This window comes from Myxine glutinosa, chromosome 5 (assembly GCF_964187855.1).
Source record: "Myxine glutinosa chromosome 5, kmMyxGlut1.1, whole genome shotgun sequence".
Classification (NCBI taxonomy): domain Eukaryota; kingdom Metazoa; phylum Chordata; class Myxini; order Myxiniformes; family Myxinidae; genus Myxine; species Myxine glutinosa.
In genome coordinates, this window is record NC_136265.1 from 44296517 (window position 1) to 44317652 (window position 21136).

At 41.8% G+C, this 21136-nt stretch overlaps 1 protein-coding gene across 2 annotated transcripts in view; it reads left to right on the forward strand.

Moving 5' to 3' along the window:
- Positions 1-21136, forward strand: part of PDXDC1 (pyridoxal dependent decarboxylase domain containing 1) — a 97593-nt gene that overhangs the window by 52287 nt on the left and 24170 nt on the right. The gene's annotated exons all lie outside the window — the stretch shown is intronic.

Consider the following 21136-nt stretch of genomic DNA (forward strand, 5'->3'; position numbering starts at 1 on the left):
GGCCGCCATCTTGGAAAAACCGAAAAACTTAGCACCTCCATATCTCCGAAAGTGCTGAATAGAAAAAATTGAGACATGGCTCATTGTAAAGAACTCTCCATGGGGAACAAAATATGTTAATGATGATGTCATCGGTCACGTGGTTCGGCCGCCATCTTGGAAAAACCGAAAAACTCTGCACCTCCACATCTCCAAAAGTCCTGAATAGAAAAAATTGAGGTATGGCTCATTGTAAAGAACTCTCCATGGGGAATAAAATATGTTAATTATGACGTCATCGGTCACGTGGTTCGGCCGCCCTATTTGTCCTAAATGGCCGATAAAAAAGTACATTCCGGCAAGTCCTCGGTCTCTGACCGATTTTTCATTTGTTACTTGCCGGAAAAATTTTCCGGCAAGTATGTTGATCTGTTCGTTTGTTTGTCTGTTTGTCTGTTTGTCTGTTTGTCTGTTTGTCTGTCTGTTTGTCTGTTTGCAGCACTGCGTCTACACCGTTGCACGGAGAATCGCCAAACTTTGCACACATAATGGTCTTGCCCTCTAATATACTGTGCCTCAATGATGACGTCATCGGTGACGTGGTTCGGCCGCCATCTTGGAAAAACCGAATAAATTTGCACCTCTATATCTCCGAAAGTACTGAACAGAAAAAATTGAGACATGGCTCATTGTAAAGAACTCTCCATGGGGAATAAAATATGTTAATGATGACGTCATATGTCACGTGGTCGGCCGCCATCTTGGAAAAACGGCAAAAATTTGCACCACTATATCTCCAAAAGTGCTGAACAGAAAAAATTGAGACATGGCTCATTGTAAAGAACTCTCCATGGGGCATAAAATATGTTAATGATGACGTCATCAGTCACGTGGTCGGCCGCCATCTTGGAAAAACCGAAAAACTTAGCACCTCCATATCTCCGAAAGTGCTGAATAGAAAAAATTGAGACATGGCTCATTGTAAAGAACTCTCCATGGGGAACAAAATATGTTAATGATGATGTCATCGGTCACGTGGTTCGGCCGCCATCTTGGAAAAACCGAAAAACTCTGCACCCCCACATCTCCAAAAGTCCTGAATAGAAAAAATTGAGGTATGGCTCATTGTAAAGAACTCTCCATGGGGAATAAAATATGTTAATTATGACGTCATCGGTCACGTGGTTCGGCCGCCCTATTTGTCCTAAATGGCCGATAAAAAAGTACATTCCGGCAAGTCCTCGGTCTCTGACCGATTTTTCATTTGTCTGTTTGTCTGTCTGTTTGTCTGTTTGCAGCACTGCGTCTACACCGTTGCACGTAGAATCGCCAAACTTTGCACACATATTGGTCTTGCCCTGGAATAGACTGTGCCCAATTGATGACGTCATCGGTGACGTGGTTCGGCCGCCATCTTGGAAAAACCGAAAAACTTTGCACCTCTATATCTCCGAAAGTACTGAACAGAAAAAATTGAGACATGGCTCATTGTAAAGAACTCTCCATGGGGAATAAAATATGTAAATGATGACGTCATCAGTCACGTGGTTCGGTCGCCATCTTGGAAAAACGGCAAAACGTTGCGCCACTATATCTCCAAAAGTGCTGAACAGAAAAAATTGAGACATGGCTCATTGTAAAGAACTCTCCATGGGGAATAAAATATGTTAATGATGACGTCATCAGTCACGTGGTCGGCCGCCATCTTGGAAAAACAGAAAAACTTAGCACCTCCATATCTCAGAAAGTGCTGAATAGAAAAAATTGAGACATGGCTCATTGTAAAGAACTCTCCATGGGGAATAAAATATGTTAATGATGACGTCATCGGTCACGTAGTTCGACCGCCTTATTTGTCCGAAATGGCCGATAAAAAAGTAAATTCCGGCAAGTCCTCGGTCTCTGACCGATTTTTCATCTGTTTGTCTGTCTGTTTGTCTGTTTGCAGCACTGCGTCTACACCGTTGCACGGAGAATCGCCAAACTTTGCACACATAATGGTCTTGCCCTCTAATATACTGTGCCTCAATGATGACGTCATCGGTGACGTGGTTCGGCCGCCATCTTGGAAAAACCGAATAAATTTGCACCTCTATATCTCCGAAAGTACTGAACAGAAAAAATTGAGACATGGCTCATTGTAAAGAACTCTCCATGGGGAATAAAATATGTTAATGATGACGTCATCGGTCACGTGGTTCGGCCGCCATCTTGGAAAAAACGAAAATTTTTGCACCTCCATATCTCCGAAAGTCCTGAACAGAAAAAATTGAGACATGGCTCATTGTAAAGAACTCCATGGGGAATAAAATATGTTAATGATGACGTCATCAGTCACGTGGTTCGGCCGCCATCTTGGAAAAACCGAAAAACTTTGCACATCCATATCTGAATGTACTGAATAGAAAAAATTGAGACATGGCTCATTGCAAAGAACTCTCCATGGAGAATACAATATGTTAATGATGACGTCATCGGTCACGTGATTCGGCCGCCATCTTGGAAAATCCGAAAAACTTTGCACCTCCATATCTCCGAAAGTGCTGAATAGAAAAAATTGAGACATGGCTCATTGTAAAGAACTCTCCATGGGGAATAAAATATGTCATCGGCCATGTGGTTCGGCCGCCATATTTGTCCTAAATGGCCGATAAAAAAATAAATTCCGGCAAGTCCTCGGTCTCTGACCGATTTTTCATCTGTTTGTCTGTCTGTTTGTTACTTGCCGGAAAAATTTTCCGGCAAGTATGTTGATCTGTTCGTTTGTCTGTTTGTCTGTTTGTCTGTTTGTCTGTTTGTCTGTTTGCAGCACTGCGTCTACACCGTTGCACGGAGAATCGCCAAACTTTGCACACATATTGGTCTTGCCCTGGAATAGACTGTGCCCAATTGATGACGTCATCGGTGACGTGGTTCGGCCGCCATCTTGGAAAAACCGAAAAACTTTGCACCTCTATATCTCCGAAAGTACTGTACAGAAAAAATTGAGACATGGCTCATTGTAAAGAACTCTCCATGGGGAATAAAATATGTTTATGATGACGTCATATGTCACGTGGTCGGCCGCCATCTTGGAAAAACGGCAAAACTTTGCACCGCTATATCTCCAAAAGTGCTGAACAGAAAAAATTGAGACATGGCTCATTGTAAAGAACTCTCCATGGGTAATAAAATATGTTAATGATGACGTCATCAGTCACGTGGTTCGGCCGCCATCTTGGAAAATGGCAAAATTTTGCACCACTATATCTCCAAAAGTGCTGAACAGAAAAAATTGAGCTCATTGTAAAGAACTCTCCATGGGGAATAAAATGTTAGTGATGACGTCATTGGTCACGTGGTTCGGCCGCCATCTTGGAAAAAGTTTGCAACTCTATATCTCCGAAAGTGCTGAACAGAAAAAATTGAGACATGGCTCATTGTAAAGAACTCTCCATGGGGAATAAAATATGTTAATGATGACGTCATCAGTCACGTGGTTCGGCCGCCATCTTGGAAAAACCTAAAAACTTTGCACCTCCATATCTCTGAAAGTACTGAATAGAAAAAATTGAGACATGGCTCATTGTAAAGAACTCTTGATGGGGAATAAAATATGTTAATGATGACGTCATCAGTTACGTAGTTCGGCCGCCATCTTGGAAAAACCGAAAAACCTACCACCTCCATATCTCCCAAAGTGCTGAATAGAAAAAATTGAGATGTGACTCATTGTAAAGAACTCTCCATGGGGAATAAAATATGTTAATGATGACGTCATAGGTAACGTGGTTCGGCCGCCATCTTGGAAAAACCGAAAAACGTTGCACCTCCATATCTCCAAAAATGCTCAATATAAAAAATTGAGACATGGCTTATTGTAAAGAACTCTCCATGGGGAATAAAATATGTTCATGATGACATCATCGGTCACGTGGTTCGGCCGCCATATTTGTCCTAAATGGCCGATAAAAAAGTAAATTCCGGCAAGTCCTCGGTCTCTGACCGATTTTTCATCTGTCTGTCTGTCTGTCTGTTTGCAGCACTGCGTCTACACTGTTGCACGTAGAATCGCCAAACTTTGCACACATATTGGTCTTGCCCTGGAATAGACTGTGCCCAATTGATGACGTCATCGGTGACGTGGTTCGGCCGCCATCTTGGAAAAACCAAAAAACTTTGCACCTCTATATCTCCGAAAGTACTGAACAGAAAAAATTGAGACATGGCTCATTGTAAAGAACTCTCCATGGGGAATAAAATATGTTAATGATGACGTCATATGTCACGTGGTCGGCCGCCATCTTGGAAAAACGGCAAAACTTTGCACTACTATATCTCCAAAAGTGCTGAACAGAAAAAATTGAGACATGGCTCATTGTAAAGAACTCTCCATGGGGAATAAAATATGTTAATGATGACGTCATATGTCACGTGGTTCGGCCGCCATCTTGGGAAAAAATTGCACCTCCATATCTGAAAGTGCTGAATAGAAAAAATTGAGACATGGCTCGTTGTAAAGAACTCTCCATGGGGAATAAAATATGTTAATGATGACATCATCGGTCACGTGTTTCGGCCGCCATATTTGTCCTAAATGGCCGATAAAAAAGTACATTCCGGCAAGTCCTCGGTCTCTGACCGATTTTTCATTTGTCTGTTTGTCTGTCTGTCTGTCTGTTTGCAGCACTGCGTCTACACCGTGCACGTAGAATCGCCAAACTTTGCACACATATTGGTCTTGCCCTGGAATAGACTGTGCCCAATTGATGACGTCATCGGTGACGTGGTTCGGCCGCCATCTTGGAAAAACCGAAAAAATTTGCACCTCTATATCTCCGAAAGTACTGAACAGAAAAAATTGAGACATGGCTCATTGTAAAGAACTCTCCATGGGGAACAAAATATGTAAATGATGACGTCATCAGTCACGTGGTTCGGTCGCCATCTTGGAAAAACGGCAAAACGTTGCGCCACTATATCTCCAAAAGTGCTGAACAGAAGAGATTGAGACATGGCTCATTGTAAAGAACTCTCAATGGGAATAAAATATGTTAATGATGACGTCATATGTCACGTGGTTAGGCCGCCATCTTGGAAAAACCGAAAAATTTTGCACCTCCATATCTCTGAAAGTGCTGAATAGAAAAAATTGAGACATGGCTCATTGTAAAGAACTCTCCATGGGGAATAAAATATGTTAATGATGACATCATAGGTCACGTGGTTCGGCCGCCATCTTGGAAAAACCGAAAAACGTAGCACCTCCATATCTCCAAAAGTGCTGAATAGAAAAAGTTGAGACATGGCTCTTTGTAAAGAACTCTCCATGGGGAATAATATATGTTAATGATGACGTCATCTATCACGTGGTTCGGCCGCCATATTTGTCCTAAATGGCTGATAAAAAAGTACATTCCGGCAAGCCCTCGGTCTCTGACCGATTTTTCATCTGTCTGTCTGTCTGTCTGTCTGTTTGCAGCACTGCGTCTACACCGTTGCACGTAGAATCGCCAAACTTTGCACACATATTGGTCTTGCCCTGGAATAGACTGTGCCCAATTGATGACGTCATCGGTCACGTAGTTCGGCCGCCATCTTGGAAAAACCGAAAAACTTTGCACCTCTATACCTCCGAAAGTACACAACAGAAAAATTTGAGACATGGCTCATTGTAAAGAACTCTCCACGGGGAATAAAATATGTTAATGATGACCATCGGTCACGTGGTTCGGCCGCCATATTTGTCCTAAATGGCCGATAAAAAAGTACATTCCGGCAAGTCCTCGGTCTCTGACCGATTTTTCATCTGTCTGTCTGTTTGTCTGTTTGCAGCACTACGTCTACACCGTTGCACGTAGAATCGCCAAACTTTGCACACATATTTGTCTTGCCCTGGAATAGACTGTGCCCAATTGATGACGTCATCAGTCAGGTGGTTCGGCCGCCTTCTTGGAAAAACCGAAAAACTTTGCACCTCTATATCTCCGAAAGTGCTGAATAGAAAAAATTGAGACATGGCTCATTGTAAAGAACTCTCCATGGGGAATAAAATATGTTAATGATGACGTCATCAGTCATATGGTTTAACCGCCATATCTGTCCTAAATGGCCGACAAAAAAGTAAATTCTGGCAAGTCCTCGGTCTCTGACCAATTTTTCATTACTTGCCGGAAAAAAATTCCGGCAAGTATGTTGATCTGTTCGTTTGTTACTTGCCGGAAAAATTTTCCGGCAAGTATGTTGATCTGTTTGTCTGTTTGTCTGTTTGTCTGTTTGCAGCACTACGTCCACACCGTTGCACGTAGAATCGCCAAACTTTGCACACGTATTTGGCTTGCCCTCTAATATACTGTGCCCAAATGATGATGTCATCGGTCACGTGGTTTGGCCGCCATCTTGGAAAAACCGAAAAAATTTACACCGCTATATCTCCGAAAGTACTGAACAGAAAAAATTGAGACATGGCTCATTGTGCAGAACTCTCCATGGGGAATAAAATGTGTTAATGATGACGTCATCAGTCACGTGGTCGGCCGCCATCTTGGAAAAACGGCAAAACTTTGCACCTCCATATCTCTGAAAGTACTGAATAGAAAAAATTGAGACATGGCTCATTGGAAAGAACTCTCCATGGGGAATAAAATATGTGAATTATGACGTCATCAGTCACGTGGTCGGCCGCCATCTTGGAAAAACGGCAAAACTTTGCACCACTATATCTCCAAAAGTGCTAAATAGAAAAAATTGAGACGTGGCTCATTGGAAAGAACTCTCCATGGGGAATGAAATATGTTGATGATGACGTCATCGGTCACTTGGTTCGGCCGCCATCTTGGAAAAACTGAAAAACCTTGCACCTCCATATCTCCAAATGTGCTAAATAGAAAAAATTGAGACGTGGCTCATTGGAAAGAACTCTCCATGGGGAATGAAATATGTTGATGACGTCATCGGTCACGTGGTTCGGCCGTCATATTTGTCCTAAGTGGCCGATAAAAAAGTAAATTCCGGCAAGTCCTCGGTCTCTGACCGATTTTTCATCTGTCTGTCTGTCTGTCTGTTTGTTACTTGCCGGAAAAGATTCCGGCAAGTATGTTGATCTGTTCGTTTGTTACTTGCCGGAAAAGATTCCGGCAAGTATGTTGATCTGTTCGTTTGTTACTTGCCGGAAAAGATTCCGGCAAGTATGTTGATCTGTTCGTTTGTTTGTCTGTTTGTCTGTTTGTCTGTTTGTCTGTTTGTCTGTTTGCAGCACTACGTCTACACCGTTGCACGTAGAATCACCAAACTTTGCACACGTATTTGTCTTGCCCTCTAATATACTGTGCCCAAATGATGACGTCATCGGTCACGTGGTTCGGCCGCCATCTTGGAAAAACCGAAAAAATTTTCCACCTCCATATCTCCGAAAGTCCTGAACAGAAAAAATTGAGACATGGCTCATTGTAAAGAACTCTCCATGGGGAATAAAATATGTTAATGATGACGTCATCAGTCACGTGGTCGGCCGCCATCTTGGAAAAACGGCAAAACTTTGCACCACGATATCTCCAAAAGTGCTGAACAGAAAAAATTGAGACATGGCTCATTGTAAAGAACGCTCCATGGGGAATAAAATATGTTAATGATAACGTCATATGTCACGTGGTCGGCCGCCATCTTGGAAAAACGGCAAAACTTTGCACCACTATATCTCCAAAAGTGCTGAACAGAAAAAATTGAGACATGGCTCATTGTAAAGAACTCTCCATGGGGAATAAAATATGTTAATGATGACGTCATCGGTCACGTGGTTCGGCCGCCATATTTGTCCTAAATGGCCGATAAAAAAGTACATTCCGGCAAGTCCTCGGTCTCTGACCGATTTTTCATTTGTCTGTTTGTCTGTTTGTCTGTTTGTCTGTTTGTCTGTTTGCAGCACTGCGTCTACACCGTTGCACGTAGAATCGCCAAACTTAGCACACATATTGGTCTTGCCCTCTAATATACTGTGCCCAAATGATGACGTCATCGGTCACGTGGTTCGGCCGCCATCTTGGAAAAACCGAAAAAATTTGCACCTCGATATCTCAAAGTGCTGAACAGAAAAAATTGAGACATGGCTCATTGTGAAGAACTCTCCATGGGGAATAAAAGATGTTAATGATGACGTCATCAGTCGCGTGGTTCGGCCGCCATCTTGGAAAAACCGAAAAAATTTGCACCTCCATATTTCCAAAAGTACTGAACCAAAAAAATTGAGACATGGCTCATTGTAAAGAACTCTCCATGGGGAATCAAATATGTTAATGATGACGTCATCAGTCACGTGGTTCGGCCGCCATCTTGGAAAAACTTTGCACCTCTATATCTCCGAAAGTGCTGAACAGAAAAAATTGAGACATGGCTCATTGTAAAGAACTCTCCATGGGGAATAAAATATGTAAATGATGATGTCATATGTCACGTGGTCGGCCGCCATCTTGGAAAAACGGCAAAAAATTTGCACCACTATATCTCCAAAAGTGCTGAACAGAAAAAATTGAGACATGGCTCATTGTAAAGAACTCTCCATGGGGAATAAAATTTGTTAATGATGACGTCATATGTCACGTGGTTCGGCCGCCATCTTGGAAAAACCGAAAAACCTAACACCTCCATATCTCTGAAAGTGCTGAATAGAAAAAATTGAGACATGACTCATTGTAAAGAACTCTCCATGGGGAATACAATATGTTAATAATGACGTCATCGGTCACGTGGTTTAGCCGCCATCTTGGAAAAACCTAGCACCTCCATATCTCCGAAAGTGCTGAATAGAAAAAATTGAGACATGGCTCATTGTAATGAACTCTCCATGGGGAATAAAATATGTTAATAATGACGTCATCGGTCACGTGGGTTAGCCGCCATCTTGGAAAAACCTAGCACCTCCATATCTCCGAAAGTGCTGAATAGAAAAAATTGAGACATGACTCATTGTAAAGAACTCTCCATGGGGAATAATATATGTTAATGATGACGTCATCGGTCACATGGTTCGGCCGCCATATTTGGCCTAAATGGCCGATAAAAAAGTACATTCCGGCAAGTCCTCGGTCTCTGACCGATTTTTCATTACTTGCCGGAAAAGATTCCGGCAAGTATGTTGATCTGTTCGTTTGTTACTTGCCGGAAAAATTTTCCGGCAAGTATGTTGATCTGTTCGTTTGTTTGTCTGTCTGTCTGTTTGTCTGTCTGTTTGTCTGTCTGTTTGTCTGTTTGCAGCACTGCGTCTACACCGTTGCACGGAGAATCGCCAAACTTTGCACACATAATGGTCTTGCCCTCTAATATACTGTGCCTCAATGATGACGTCATCAGTGACGTGGTTCGGCCGCCATCTTGGAAAAACCGAATAAATTTGCACCTCTATATCTCCGAAAGTACTGAACAGAAAAAATTGAGACATGGCTCATTGTAAAGAACTCTCCATGGGGAATAAAATATGTTAATGATGACGTCATATGTCACGTGGTCGGCCGCCATCTTGGAAAAACGGCAAAAATTTGCACCACTATATCTCCAAAAGTGCTGAACAGAAAAAATTGAGACATGGCTCATTGTAAAGAACTCTCCATGGGGAATAAAATATGTAAATGATGACGTCATCAGTCACGTGGTTCGGTCGCCATCTTGGAAAAACGGCAAATCGTTGCGCCACTATATCTCCAAAAGTGCTGAACAGAAAAAATTGAGACATGGCTCATTGGAAAGAACTCTCCATGGGGAATAAAATATGTTAATGATGACGTCATATGTCACGTGGTCGGCCGCCATCTTGGAAAAACGGCAAAACTTTGCACCACTATATCTCCAAAAGTGCTGAACAGAATAATTGAGACATGGCTCATTGTAAAGAACTCTCCATGGGGAATAAAATATGTTAATGATGACGTCATCAGTCACGTGGTCGGCCGCCATCTTGGAAAAACGGCAAAACTTTGCACCACAAAATCTCCAAAAGTGCTGAACAGAAAAAATTGAGACATGGCTCATTGTAAAGAACTCTCCATGGGGAATAAAATATGTTAATGATGACGCCATCGGTCACGTGGTTCGGCCGCCATCTTGGAAAAATGGGAAAACTTTGCACCACTATATCTCCAAAAGTGCAGAATGGAAAAAATTGAGACATGGCTCATTGTAAAGAACTCTCAATGGGGAATAAAATATGTTAATGATGACGTCATATGTCACGTGGTTCGGCCGCCATCTTGGAAAAACCGAAAAATTGTGCACCTCCATATCTCTGAAAGTGCTGAATAGAAAAAATTGAGACATGGCTCATTGTAAAGAACTCTCCATGGGGAATAAAATATGTTAATGATGACATCATAGGTCACGTGGTTCGGCTGCCATCTTGGAAAAACCGAAAAACGTAGCACCTCCATATCTCCAAAAGTGCTGAATAGAAAAAGTTGAGACATGGCTCTTTGTGAAGAACTCTCCATGGGGAATAATATATGTTAATGATGACGTCATCTATCACGTGGTTCGGACGCCATATTTGTCTTAAATGGCCGATAAAAGAGTACATTCCGGCAAGTCCTCGGTCTCTGACCGATTTTTCATTTGTCTGTTTGTCTGTTTGTCTGTTTGTCTGTTTGTCTGTTTGCAGCACTGCGTCTACACCGTTGCACGGAGAATCGCCAAACTTTGCACACATAATGGTCTTGCCCTCTAATATACTGTGCCTCAATGATGACGTCATCGGTGACGTGGTTCGGCCGCCATCTTGGAAAAACCGAAAAACTTTGCACCTCTATATCTCCGAAAGTACTGTACAGAAAAAATTGAGACATGGCTCATTGTAAAGAACTCTCCATGGGGAATAAAATATGTTAATGATGACGTCATATGTCACGTGGTCGGCCGCCATCTTGGAAAAACGGCAAAAATTTGCACCACTATATCTCCAAAAGTGCTGAACAGAAAAAATTGAGACATGGCTCATTGTAAAGAACTCTCCATGGGGAATAAAATATGTTAATGATGACGTAATCAGTCACGTGGTCGGCCGCCATCTTGGAAAAACCGAAAAACTTAGCACCTCCATATCTCCGAAAGTGCTGAATAGAAAAAATTGAGACATGGCTCATTGTAAAGAACTCTCCATGGGGAATAAAATATGTTAATGATGATGTCATCGGTCACGTGGTTCGGCCGCCATCTTGGAAAAACCGAAAAACTCTGCACCTCCACATCTCAAAAGTCCTGAATAGAAAAAATTGAGACATGGCTCATTGTAAAGAACTCTCCATGGGGAATAAAATATGTTAATGATGACGTCATCAGTCACGTGGTCGGCCGCCATCTTGGAAAATGGCAAAATTTTGCACCACTATATCTCCAAAAGTGCTGAACAGAAAAAATTGAGCTCATTGTAAAGAACTCTCCATGGGGAATAAAATGTTAGTGATGACGTCATTGGTCACGTGGTTCGGCCGCCATCTTGGAAAAAGTTTGCAACTCGATATCTCCGAAAGTGCTGAACAGAAAAAATTGAGACATGGCTCATTGTAAAGAACTCTCCATGGGGAATAAAATATGTTAATGATGACGTCATCGGTCAGGTGGTTCGGCCGCCATCTTGGAAAAACCGAAAAACTTTGCATGTCCATATCTCCGAAAGTGCTGAACAGAAAAAATTGAGACATGGCTCATTGTAAAGAACTCTCCATGGGGAATAAAATATGTTAATGATGACGTCATCGGTCACGTGGTTCAGCCGCCATATTTGTCCTAAATGGCCGATAAAAAAGTAAATTCCGGCAAGTCCTCGGTCTCTGACCGATTTTTCATTACTTGCCGGAAAAAATTTTCCGGCAAGTATGTTGATCTGTTCGTTACTTGCCGGAAATTTTTTTCCGGCAAGTATGTTGATCTGTTCGTTTGTTTGTCTGTCTGTCTGTTTGTCTGTCTGTTTGTCTGTCTGTTTGTCTGTTTGCAGCACTGCGTCTACACCGTTGCACGGAGAATCGCCAAACTTTGCACACATAATGGTCTTGCCCTCTAATATACTGTGCCTCAATGATGACGTCATCGGTGACGTGGTTCGGCCGCCATCTTGGAAAAACCGAATAAATTTGCACCTCTATATCTCCGAAAGTACTGAACAGAAAAAATTGAGACATGGCTCATTGGAAAGAACTCTCCATGCGGAATAAAATATGTAAATGATGACGTCATCAGTCACGTGGTTCGGTCGCCATCTTGGAAAAACGGCAAAAAGGTTGCGCCACTATATCTCCAAAAGTGCTGAACAGAAAAAATTGAGACATGGCTCATTGGAAAGAACTCTCCATGGGGAATAAAATATGTAAATGATGACGTCATCAGTCACGTGGTTCGGTCGCCATCTTGGAAAAACGGCAAAACGTTGCGCCACTATATCTCCAAAAGTGCTGAACAGAAAAAATTGAGACATGGCTCATTGGAAAGAACTCTCCATGGGGAATAAAATATGTTAATGATGCCATCATATGTCACGTGGTCGGCCGCCATCTTGGAAAAACGGCAAAACTTTGCACCACTATATCTCCAAAAGTGCTGAACAGAAATAATTGAGACATGGCTCATTGTAAAGAACTCTCCATGGGGAATAAAATATGTTAATGATGACGTCATCAGTCACGTGGTCGGCCGCCATCTTGGAAAAACGGCAAAACTTTGCACCACAAAATCTCCAAAAGTGCTGAACAGAAAAAATTGAGACATGGCTCATTGTAAAGAACTCTCCATGGGGAATAAAATATGTTAATGATGACGCCATCGGTCACGTGGTTCGGCCGCCATCTTGGAAAAATGGGAAAACTTTGCACCACTATATCTCCAAAAGTGCAGAATGGAAAAAATTGCGACATGGCTCTGTAAAGAACTCTCAATGGGGAATAAAATATGTTAATGATGACGTCATATGTCACGTGGTTCGGCCGCCATCTTGGAAAAACCGAAAAATTGTGCACCTCCATATCTCTGAAAGTGCTGAATAGAAAAAATTGAGACATGGCTCATTGTAAAGAACTCTCCATGGGGAATAAAATATGTTAATGATGACATCATAGGTCACGTGGTTCGGCTGCCATCTTGGAAAAACCGAAAAACGTAGCACCTCCATATCTCCAAAAGTGCTGAATAGAAAAAGTTGAGACATGGCTCTTTGTAAAGAACTCTCCATGGGGAATAATATATGTTAATGATGACGTCATCTATCACGTGGTTCGGACGCCATATTTGTCTTAAATGGCCGATAAAAGAGTACATTCCGGCAAGTCCTCGGTCTCTGACCGATTTTTCATTTGTCTGTTTGTCTGTTTGTCTGTTTGTCTGTTTGCAGCACTACGTCTACACCGTTGCACGTAGAATCGCCAAACTTGGCACACATATTGGTCTTGCCCTGGAATAGACTGTGCCCAAATGATGACGTCATTAGTCACGTGGTTTGGCCGCCATCTTGGAAAAACCGAAAAACGTTGCACCTCCATATCTCCGAAAGTGCTCAATAGAAAAAATTGAGACATGGCTCATTGTAAAGAACTCTCCATGGGGAATAAAATATATAAATGACGACGTCATCAGTCACGTGGTTCGGTCGCCATCTTGGAAAAACCGAAAAACGTTGCACCTCCATATCTCCGAAAGTGCTCAATAGAAAAAATTGAGACATGGCTCATTGGAAAGAACTCTCCATGGGGAATAAAATATGTTAATGATGACGTCATCGGTCACGTGTTTCGGCCGCCATCTTGCAAAAACCGAAAAACGTTGCACCTCCATATCTCCGGAAGTGCTGAATAGAAAAAATTGAGACATGGCTCATTGGAAAGAACTCTCCATGGGGAATAAAATATGTTAATGATGACGTCATCAATCACGTGCTTCGGCCGCCATTTTGGAAAAACGGCAAAACGTTTCACCACCATATCTCCAAAAGTGCTGAACAGAAAAAATTGAGACATGGCTCATTGGAAAGAACTCTCCATGGGGAATAAAATATGTAAATGATGACGTCATCAGTCACGTGGTTCGGTTGCCATCTTGGAAAAACGGCAAACGTTGCGCCACTATATCTCCAAAAGTGCTGAACAGAAAAAATTGAGACATGGCTCATTGGAAAGAAATGTCCATGGGGAATAAAATATGTTAATGATGACGTCATCGGTCACGTGGTTCGGCCGCCATCTTGGAAAAACCGAAAAAATTCGCATCTCCAAAAGTGCTGAATAGAAAAAATTGAGACATGGCTCATTGGAAAGAAATGTCCATGGGGAATAAAATATGTTAATTATGACGTCATCGGTCACGTGGTTCGGCCGCCATATTTGTCCTAAATCTCCAATGAAAAAGTAAATTCCGGCAAGTCCTCGGTCTCTGACCGATTTTTCATTTGTCTGTTTGTCTGTTTGTCTGTTTGTCTGTTTGTCTGTTTGCAGCACTGCGTCTACACCGTTGCACGTAGAATCGCCAAACTTGGCACACATATTGGTCTTGCCCTCTAATATACTGTGCCCAAATGATGACGTCATCGGTCACGTGGTTCGGCCGCCATCTTGGAAAAACCGAAAAAATTTGCACCTCGATATCTCAAAGTGCTGAACAGAAAAAATTGAGACATGGCTCATTGTGAAGAACTCTCCATGGGGAATAAAACATGTTAATGATGACGTCATCAGTCGCGTGGTTCGGCCGCCATCTTGGAAAAACCGAAAAAATTTGCACCTCCATATCTCCAAAAGTACTGAACCGAACAAATTGAGACATGGCTCATTGTAAAGAACTCTCCATGGGGAATCAAATATGTTAATGATGACGTCATCAGTCACGTGGTTCGGCCGCCATCTTGGAAAAACTTTGCACCTCTATATCTCCGAAAGTGCTGAACAGAAAAAATTGAGACATGGCTCATTGTAAAGAACTCTCCATGGGGAATAAAATATGTAAATGATGATGTCATATGTCACGTGGTCGGCCGCCATCTTGGAAAAACGGCAAAAAATTTGCACCACTATATCTCCAAAAGTGCTGAACAGAAAAAATTGAGACATGGCTCATTGTAAAGAACTCTCCATGGGGAATAAAATTTGTTAATGATGACGTCATATGTCACGTGGTTCGGCCGCCATCTTGGAAAAACCGAAAAACCTAACACCTCCATATCTCTGAAAGTGCTGAATAGAAAAAATTGAGACATGACTCATTGTAAAGAACTCTCCATGGGGAATACAATATGTTAATAATGACGTCATCGGTCACGTGGTTTAGCCGCCATCTTGGAAAAACCTAGCACCTCCATATCTCCGAAAGTGCTGAATAGAAAAAATTGAGACATGGCTCATTGTAATGAACTCTCCATGGGGAATAAAATATGTTAATAATGACGTCATCGGTCACGTGGGTTAGCCGCCATCTTGGAAAAACCTAGCACCTCCATATCTCCGAAAGTGCTGAATAGAAAAAATTGAGACATGACTCATTGTAAAGAACTCTCCATGGGGAATAATATATGTTAATGATGACGTCATCGGTCACATGGTTCGGCCGCCATATTTGGCCTAAATGGCCGATAAAAAAGTACACTCCGGCAAGTCCTCGGTCTCTGACCGATTTTTCATCTGTTTGTCTGTTTGTCTGTTTGTCTGTTTGCAGCACTACGCCTACACCGTTGCACGTAGAATCGCCAAAATTTGCACACGTATTTGTCTTGCCCTCTAATATATTGTGCCCAAATGATGACGTCATCAGTCACGTGGTTCGGCCGCCATCTTGGAAAAACCGAAAAACGTTGCAGCTCCATATCTCCGAAAGTGCTCAATAGAAAAAATTGAGACATGGCCCATTGTAAAGAACTCTCCATGGGGAATGAAATATGTTAATGATGATGTCATCAGTCACGTGGTTCGGCCGCCATCTTGGAAAAACCGAAAAACCTCGCACCTCCATATCTCCGAAAGTGCTGAATATAAAAAATTGAGACATGGCTCATTGTAAAGAACTCTCCATGTGGAATAAAATATGTTAATGATGACGTCATCTGTCACGTGGTTCGCCCGCCATCTTGGAAAAACCGAAAAAATTTGCAATTCCACATCTCCAAAAGTCCGGAATAGAAAAAATTGAGACATGGCTCATTGTAAACAACTCTCCACGGGGAATAAAATATGTTAATGATGACATCATCGGTCACGTGGTTCGGCCGCCATATTTGTCCTAAATGGCCGATAAAAAAGTACATTCCGGCAAGTCCTCGGTCTCTGACCGATTTTTACTTGCCGGAAAAGATTCCGGCAAGTATGTTGATCTGTTCGTTACTTGCCGGAAAAAATTCCGGCAAGTATGTTGATCTGTTCGTTTGTTTGTCTGTCTGTCTGTCTGTCTGTTTGTCTGTCTGTCTGTTTGCAGCACTGCGTCTACACCGTTGCACGTAGAATCGCCAAACTTTGCACACATATTGGTCTTGCCCTGGAATAGACTGTGCCCAATTGATGACGTCATCGGTCACGTGGTTCGGCCGCCATCTTGGAAAAACCGAAAAACCTTGCACCTCCATATCTCCGAAAGTACTGAACAGGAAAAATTGAGACATGGCTCATTGTAAAGAACTCTCCATGGGGAATACAATATGTTAATGATGACGTCATCAGTCACGTGGTTCGGCCGCCATCTTGGAAAAACCGAAAAAATTTGCCCCGCTACATCTCCGAAAGAACTGAACAGAAAAAATTGAGACATGGCTCATTGTAAAGAACTCTATGGGGAATAAAATATGTTAATGATGACGTCATCAGTCACGTGGTCGGCCGCCATCTTGGAAAAACGGCAAAACTTTGCACCACTATATCTCCAAAAGTGCTGAACAGAAAAAATTGAGACATGGCTCATTGTAAAGAACTCTCCATGGGGAATAAAATATGTTAATGATGATGTCATATGTCACGTGGTCGGCCGCCATCTTGGAAAAACGGCAAAACTTTGCACCACTATATCTCCAAAAGTGCTGAACAGACAAAATTGAGACATGGCTCATTGGAAAGAACTCTCCATGGGGAATAAAATATGTTCATGATGTCATATGTCACGTGGTCGGCCGCCATCTTGCAAAAACGGCAAAACTTTGCACCACTATATCTCCAAAAGTGCTGAACAGAAAAAATTGAGACATGGCTCATTGTGAAGAACTCTCCATGTGGAATAAAATATGTAAATGATGACGTCATCAGTCAAGTGGTTGGCCGCCATCTTGGAAAAACGGAAAAAAAATTCACCTCCATATCTCCGAAAGTGCTGAATAGAAAAAATTGAGACATGGCTCATTGGAAAGAACTCTCCAGGGGGAATAAAATATGTTAATGATGACGTCATGAGTCACGTCGTTCTGCTGCCATCTTGGAAAATTCGAAAAACTTTGCACCTCCATATCTCCGAAGGTGCTGAATAGAAAAAATTGAGACATGGCTCATTGGAAAGAACTCTCCATGGGGAATAAAATATGTTAATTATGACGTCATCGGTCACGTGGTTCGGCCGCCATCTTGGAAAATCCGAAAAACGTTGCACCTCTATCTCCAAAAGTTCTGAACAGAAAAAATTGAGACATGGCTCATTGTAAAGAACTCTCCATGGGGAGTAAAATATGTTAATGATGACGTCATATGTCACGTGGTCGGCCGCCATCTTGGAAAAATGGCAAAATTTTGCACCACTATATCTCCAAATGTGCTGAACAGAAAAAATTGAGACATGGCTCATTGTAAAGAACTCTCCATGGGGAATAAAATATGTTAATAATGACGTCATAGGTCACGTGGTTCGGCCGCCATCTTGGAAAAACCGTAAAACCTAGCACCTCCATATCTCTGAAAGTGCTGAATAGAAAAAATTGAGACATGACTCATTGTAAAGAACTCTCCATGGGGAATAAAATATGTTTATAATGACGTCATAGGTCACGTGGTTCGGCCGCCATCTTGGAAAAACCGTAAAACCTAGCACCTCCATATCTGTGAAAGTGCTGAATAGAAAAAATTGAGACATGACTCATTGTAAAGAACTCTCCATGGGGAATAAAATATGTTAATAATGACGTCATCGGTCACGTGGTTTGGCCGCCATCTTGGAAAAACCTAGCACCTCCAGATCTCCAAAAGTGCTGAATAGAAAAAATTGAGACATGGCTCATTGTAAAGAACTCTCCATGGGGAATCAAATATGGTAATGATGACGTCATCAGTCACGTGGTTCGGCCGCCATCTTGGAAAAACCGAAAAATTTTGCACCACTATAGCTCCAAAATTGCTCAACAGAAAAAATTGAGACATGGCTCATTGTAAAGAACTCTCCATGGGGAATAAAATATGTTAATGATGACCTCATCGGTCACGTGGTTCGGCCGCCATATTTGTCCTAAATGGCCCATAAAAAAGGACATTCCAGCAAGTCCTCGGTCTCTGACCGATTTTTCATTCATCTGTCTGTCTGTTTGTCTGTCTGTTTGTTCGCAGTACTACGTCTACACCGTTGCACGTACAATCGCCAAACTTTACACACATATTTGTCTTGCCCTGGAATAGACTGTGCCCAATTTGTAACTCTCTCGGCCCAAGGCCTCCATTATGACGTCATAATTCTATAATTCGACAAGTACAAAACTTCATCCAATCGAGATGCAATTTCTTGAACGACATGTCGGCATAAACTGGTGGAGAAAAATAATAATAATGATGTCATCGGTCACGTGGTTCGGCCGCCATCTTGGAAAAACCAAAAAACTTTGCACCTCTATATCTGCGAAAGTGCTGAATAGAAAAAATTGAGACATGGCTCATTGTAAAGAACTCTCCATGGGGAATACAATATGTGAATGATGATGTCATAGGTGTCTCCATTATGACGTCATAATTCGACAAGTACAAAACTTCATCCGATCAAGATACAATTTCTTGAGCGCCATGTCGGCATAAACTGGTGGAGAAAAACAATTATGATGACGTCATCAGTCACGTGGTTCGGCCGCCATCTTTGTCCAAAATGGCCGATAAAGGACATTCCGGCAAGTCCTCGGTCTCTGACCGATTTTTCATTTGTTTGTTTGCCTGTTTGTCTGCACAGAATAAATATGATTTTCTCTGCAACCATTGGTCCGATTGACAGGAAATTTTCACCATAGGTGCAACTCCACCTGTATATTTTTTTAATAATAATTATGATGTCGTAGATCACGTGGTTCGGCCGCCATCTTGGAAAAAACGAAAAACTTTGCACCTCTATATCTCCGAAAGCGCTGAATAGAAAAATTGAGACATGGCTCATTGTAAAGAACTCTCCATGAGGAATAAAATATGTTAATGATGATGTCATAGGTGCCTCCACTACGATGTCATAATTTGACGAGTACAAAACTTCATCCAATCAAGATGAAATTTATTGAGCGCCATGTCGGCATAAACTGGTGGAGAAAGAAAATAATGATGGCGTCATCGGTCACGTGGTTCGGCCGCCATTTTGGAAAAACCAAGAAACTTTGCACCTCTATATCTCCGAAAGTGCTCAATAGAAAAAATTGAGACATGGCTCATTGTAAAGAACTCTCCATGGGGAACAAAATATGTGAATGATGATGTCATAGGTGCCTCCATTATGACATCATAATTCGACAAGTACAAAACTTCCTCTGATCAAGATGAAATTTCTTGTGCATAATCTAGGATTAAATTGGTTTAGAAAAAAAAAAAAATGATGATGTCATCGGTCACGTGGTTCGGCCGCCATATTTGTTGTAACACAAAAGCCTTAAAACCACTGAAAATACACCCTGGCGGGGGTTTGCCATCTCTGATTGCTCTTTTTCTTGTTAATTATTATGTTTTTGGTATGGACCAGATTACAAAGGAGAAATTGGGTGAAGTTTTTGTTTATTAGTCACCTACCAGTTTCACCGGAGGGGACGATAGGATTGCTCTCTGTCTGTCTGTCCCAGTCGCACCTGCCGTTTTCCAGACTTTTTCTCATACACTTTAACATATTTTGACTGAATCTTGGTACACAGCTTTATTATGATAAGCTACAGAACAAGTTTGGTTTGGGGGTGTTTCGCCAATTTTTAAGAGTTATGCCCTTTTTTGGATGTAGAAAATATCACACTTTTATATGGGTCAGCTTTCCAGACTTTTTCTTCTTACCCTTTAATGTATTTGGTAGATTTCTTTATTATAAGTTACAGAAACCAACTTATTCTTGTAGCTTTGCATACCAAAAACTAGAACGGCACTCGGTAGAGCGCATACCTCCACCAGGTGAACAGTTTATGTTTTGTATCCCACTGATATGCTGGATCTGGATTCGGACCTGCACCAAACTAATTGGCTTGTTATTGTCACCTAACCAACTCATCTCCCAAGTTTAATCTTAACTCGTCCACAACTTTTAAAAATACCATGTTATATATCGCTTTTTCCCGAACTCTCAATGGTGACGAATCACTTAAAAAATTATGTAATTCTTGTATCCGAATCCATATTCAGATCTTCACCAAAATTGAATTGATTCGTTTTTATCAGACACCCAATCTATCCACGAAGTTTCGTCCAAATCTGTCCATAACTTTTTGAGATATCCTGCTATGTATCGTTTTTAGCCCCATTACTCAATGGTGAAGAATCACTTTAGAAATTCTCTGATCCGGTTCCATATTCAAATCTTCACCAAAACCGCATCAATTCTTCTTTGTCACACACCCAACCCCTCCAAGTTTCGTCCAAATCCGTCCACAACTTTTTGAGATATCCTGCTCTCTATCCTTTTTGGTCCTATCCCCCAATGGTGAAATATTACATTAAAAATTCTACTATCCTGATCTGGATCCGGAATTTCGCCAAAATCTAATCATTTCGTCCTTGTCACATACGCAACCTCTCCACCAAATTTCGTCCGAATCCGTCCACACCTTTTTGAGATATCTTGTTCACAGACAGACAGACAGGGGTGAAAACATAACCTCCATCCACCTTCGGTGGCGGAGGTAATGATTTGGCCGACTGTGTGTGGCTCACAATTACTGAGTGCTTGCAACAAGAACATTCATTGGGACCAGAAGGGGACATGTATTGTAAAGCATTTCTCCATCTTGTTTCTTATGTACATAATGAGATAGCAGAGCAGT